Genomic DNA, 5296 nt, shown 5'->3' with positions numbered 1-5296 from the left:
AAGTATAAAACATGAAATTAAAGGATTAGGAGCATCAAACTCACCAAATCTAAGGAGAAACCATCCATAAATGCGTTAGGCATGCGGTAAAAATATGTATAAATTACGGTTTATCAAATAGCCCCACACTTAAGCATTTGCTTGTCCTCAAGCAAAACTCTCATCTCACAATCAAAATAAATTCTTCTTAACTTATAATTCCTATTAATAATATCTCAAAATAATCCATAAGTAATCATACATTGAGAATTTGACTGAAAGAACATCAAAGTTCCAAAACATTCAAAGTTGAGTATTTTATCATGAAAGCATAGGTGTCTCCCCTCATCTACGTAATTACCTTCGACTCAAAATATCATAGAGTTTCACATTCTCACTAAATATTCACTCAAATCACTCGAGGTGTTTAAGGACAATACATGAAGCACTCAATAGTCAATAATGAAATGTCATTACCATAGGCTTGCATGAAAATCAAATCTCCACCACTATATATTGAAATGAACATCAATCAAAAGGTCTTTAAAGGGTTGTAACGTGGCTTTGGTTAGGGGGTGTGGTTACAAGCTGAAAAAAATTGAATTAAAAAATTTCCTAACTAGAAAAAGTAATTAAACATCAATTGAGTACAAGTGAGCTTCTTCTCAGAAGATGGAATTTAGATACTGCGGCTCAACACTACCGAATTACTACTAATATGTAAGTAAGAATGTTTTTTTTAAGAGCAAGTCAAATACATATAAGAGAAAAACATAGGTAAGCAATTAGTTGAAATCAAATCTCGACAAAAATAGGGATCAAATTAGGGGATTTCAACAATAATGGTTTATGGGTTAATATTGAGGGTAAGTCAATTAATGGCTTGTTAGGCTCAAAAGGGGTTTACTAAGGGTTAATTATGAAGGTAGACTTTTGTGGAGTAAGTGGGTTAAACCTAAGTGCCTTTATCATTTTGACATATCAAATCAAATGGTGTGGTCTTGACATGCATAGTCAAGCAAGTTCTAGAATAACAATTCAATACTGACGCACTCAAAGCAACAATAAAGTGACCATGAAAGAAATAGTAGATGCTCTAAAGGCTCAAAATCTCACAAACATTACGGCTTTTTGATGTTTATATTCTGTGAATTTCAACTCAAGATAATACCTAAACTTGGGAGAAACAACCTATAAAATTTTAAATTCAAAAGTCAACATATCATGCTTGATTCTTTAATATCTTAAAGTTTAAACAATCAATGCATGAATGCCTAAGTTTTAATTCAAGACATATCAGTAAAAATCATAAGTAAATTACAATTCATTCTAATAGTGATATGAGTGATTTACGTGAGAATAAGACATAATTCAGGGATTTCTAATGATGATATAAAAGACCCCCCCACACTTAAGATGTAAATTGCCCTCAATGTACAAAGGTAGATATATATTGAAAAATATAGATTGATAATCATAAGATAGGGAGAGAAGTGAAATTTCCTGAATGATGAATGAATTCCTTGAACTGGAGTTTTGGAGAATAATCGGCGTGAGAGTGGAGGAGGATACTCTGGTGGTGGTAAAGGTTCATTAGTCCATATATCCTGTGCCAGAAGAATATTATATCTGGTGGTAGCTATGGTCATGGTCGAACAGGACATGGCAATCGTGGAGAACCTTTCCCAGTGGAGTTTTTAGTTCCTATGCGATGATAAGCTTTGGAGCTCTTTATAACTGTGACAGAATCAGGAACTATAAGGAATGAAATAGTTGAAATTGAAAATTGTAAAAACTCAAGATAAAATAGTATAAACAGGAAATAAAAAGTAATTTCAAAATATAAAGATAAAGCTAAGATAGATTATAGGTGTTTATAGAGAAATTGAGGCACACGGCCGTGGCACACGACCGTGGGGCATGCCCGTGTGCCTTCATTTCAGCCCGTGCGTTTCGTGGTTTTTGAAATTAGGCGCATCGGTGTACTCAGCCATGTTGCACGACCGTGTCAATCTTCGTTCGCTTCTCCCATGCCCGTGTATGAAGGCACACACCTGTGTTAAATTGACAGGTTTGCCCACGGTTTCAAAACACGGGCGTGTTGCATGCCCATGTTATTTTGGTAGTTTCGCCCATGGCCATGTCGCACGGCCATGGAAACTTATCGCATCCCATGTTGGGGAAGAAATTTTTGCCCCGTTTTCACACGACCGTATCGTACAACCGTGTTTTATCCCGTGGCATGTGTACGGCCTACGGCACACCCGTGTGGTTCTAAAAATCCTGTGTTCAGTGACTCAGTTAGTTAATTAAATGTTAAAGACTAAAATTTAAAGAAGTTAGCACCGTTAGTGCTCGGGATGCCTCCCGAGAAGCGCTTAATTATAGTCTAAGCTCGACTTACTTCTCTGGTACGTGATCATGGTGAATCGATGAGTTTACACTCCTCATCCCTGCTATCAATTTTATTAACATAAGGTTTAAGACGAGTACCATTTACCTTGAACGTGCCAAATTTGGAGTGGTTTACCTGGACCGTACCGTATGGAAAAATATTAATTACCGTAAGAGGGGTTTCTTCATTTGGTTCAGAAGTGGCAATTCAAGGATCTGCTGCATCGAGTAATACTTTGTCTCCAACTTTAAGTTGATTTTTGGAGGAATTAAGCTCCTCATGGTGTGGTTTTGGTTTATCGTATTTTCTTGGTTTATGTGTTTGCCATTCATCTAGCTCCTCGATTTGTAACCTTTGTTCTTCATGGATAGGTTCTTTGTTGTTGCTTGGCTTATGTATGTTCTTCAAACTTGTTTTCTACAAAGAAGGTTGCACTATATGGTTAGTTTTAGCCAAATGATTTGTACAGTCACCTTTAATTTTTGATGTGTTATTCGAATTATGGGCTTGAAGGGTGATTGTTTCGTCTCCCATACAAGTGTGAGTTCACTTGTGCTAACGTCAATAATTGTTCTGGCGGTTGCTAAAAAGGGCCTTTCTAAAATTAAGGGGATGTTGCTATCCTCCTCTATGTCTAGAACAACGAAATCAACTGGGAATATAAATTTGTCGATTTTAACGAGTACATCTTCAACAATACCCCTAGGAAATTTGATAGTTTTATTTGCTAATTGAATGCTCATCCTAGTTTGTTTGGGTTTCCCAAGACCTAGTTGCTTAAATAATTTGTAAGGCATAACATTGATACTAGCACCTAAATCAGCCAATGCATTATTAAAATCTAAACTACCAATTAAACAAGGAATTGTAAAACTCCCTGGATCTTTTAGTTTGTTAGGAAGCTTATTCTGTAGAATGGCTGAGCAGACGGTGTTTAGCTCCACATGCAATGCTTCATCTAACTTCCGTTTGTTTGCCAGAAGCTCCTTTAAAAACTTGACTGCGTTTGGCATCTGTGAAAGGGTTTCAATAAACAGTAAGTTATTATGTAGTTTTTTTAAAAGTTTAAGGAATTTACCAAATTGTTCGTCTGAGTGGTCTTTCCTTGTCGCATTGGGGTATGGCACGCGAGGTTTATATTCTGTAATCACCAGCTTTGGCTCATTGTGGCCGACCTCATACTTACTTATGCTTACCCCCGTTTTTGGCCTTGGTTCTGCAACTAGCCCTTCGTCATCTTGAATGGCAATCGCGTTGAGTTGCTCCCTTGGTTTAGGTTCAGTATTGCTTGGCAGGCTACCTTGTGGTCGTTCGAAAATCAACTTGACGAGCTGTCCAATCTGAGTTTCGAGCCCCTGGATTGATGCTTGTTGATTTTTTAGTGCTGTCTCGGTATTCTAAAAACGAGTTTCTGACACTGACATGAATTTTGTTAGCATCTCCTCAAGGTTCAGCTTTTTCTCCTGTTGGTAGGGTGGTTGTTGGAAGCCTGGAGGTGGTGGTCTCTGATTCCCCTGGCCTCCCCATGAAAATTAGGGTGGTTCCTCCAACCTGCATTGTAAGTATTGTTATAGGGATTGTTTTAAGATCGAGGATTGATACCCATGTAATTTAACCATTTGTTCTCCATGTTGTAGCCGTAAGGTGGGTATTCTCAACTACTTGATCCACCTCCACTTGCTTCGCATTGCATTACTAGGTGAACCTATGAAGAACTAAGGAAACCATCAATTTTCTTATTCAAGAGTTCTACCTGATTAGAGAGCATGGTGACTGTATCAATGTTATAAATGCCGGCTGTTTTCGTTGGCTTTGCCCTCATGACTTGCCACTGATAGTTATTCAGTGACATCTCCTCTATAAATTCATAGGCATCTTCAGGTGTCTTATTATTGATGGTTCCGCCAGCAGCTGCGTCAACCATTTGTCGAGTCGAAGGATTCATGCCATTATGAAAGGTTTGAACCTGTAGCCAAAGCGGTAACCCATGGTGAGGGCATCTTCTTAAGAGGTCCTTGTATCTCTCCTATGCATCGTAGAGTGTTTCTAAATCCATATGCATAAAGGAAGAAATATCATTATGTAATTTAGCTGTTTTAGCCGGCAAAAAATATTTTAATAAAATTTTTTCGGTCATTTGTTCCCAAGTAGTGATTGACCCCCGTGGCAACAAGTTCAACCACTATTTAGCTTTGTTTTTCAATGAAAAAGGGAATAACTAAAGACGAATGGCGTCATCAGAAACGCCATTAATTTTAAATGTATCACATAATTTCAAAAAATTTGCCAAGTGAGCGTTGGATCCTCGTCCTACAAGCCATCAAACTGAACAAACTGTTGTATCATTTGAATTGTGTTAGGTTTCAGTTCAAAAGTATTTGTGGCTACAGTCGGTCTAACTATGCTAGATTCAGTTCCTGTTAAAGAAGGTTTAGCATAATCATACATAGTGCACGGAGCAGGACTCTGATTAACAGCAATCACAGGAAGTATCAGATTTTCTTGGTTTTCAGCCATCTCCTCGGTTATGGTTGAAGAATCGTCCTCTTGCTCGTCCTCTGTGTATCTTAGGCTTCGCCTTATTTCTTTCTGGTTTCTACAAAATGTGCGGTCGATCTCACCGTCAAAAAGTAGTGGTCCTGACAGGTTTCTTCTGGTCATAAACTAGAAAAACCTGTCAGAAGGAAATAAGAGAAAAATTAGAAAATAAAATAAAAATTTAAATTGTAATAAAAGTAAAGTGGCTAAAGTAATAAAAACCGAGTTTTCCTAATATCCTAGTTCCCCAACAACGACGCCAAAAACTTGATGCGTGATATTCGTTATTGGTTTTAAAGATTAATAAATGAAATGTTCTTGAGACTAACTTATTATCACGATTAAGGCAAGTGTACCTATCGAACAACAGTATAGTTCAACAAG

The 5296-nt window shown here is 37.4% G+C and overlaps 1 non-coding gene across 1 annotated transcript; it reads left to right on the top strand.

Annotated features, from left to right (window-relative positions):
- Positions 1-4356: 4356 nt before the first annotated feature.
- On the top strand, positions 4357-4462 carry LOC121226668 (small nucleolar RNA R71). Its single transcript, XR_005924402.1, has one exon. It is a non-coding gene; the product is annotated as a small nucleolar RNA R71 (small nucleolar RNA).
- The last annotated feature ends 834 nt before the right edge of the window (positions 4463-5296 follow it).

The sequence above is a fragment of the Gossypium hirsutum genome, chromosome A03 (genome assembly GCF_007990345.1).
Source record: "Gossypium hirsutum isolate 1008001.06 chromosome A03, Gossypium_hirsutum_v2.1, whole genome shotgun sequence".
NCBI lineage: Eukaryota > Viridiplantae > Streptophyta > Magnoliopsida > Malvales > Malvaceae > Gossypium > Gossypium hirsutum.
Note: the sequence above shows the minus strand (reverse complement) of the source record. Positions and strands in the feature narration are given on the sequence as shown.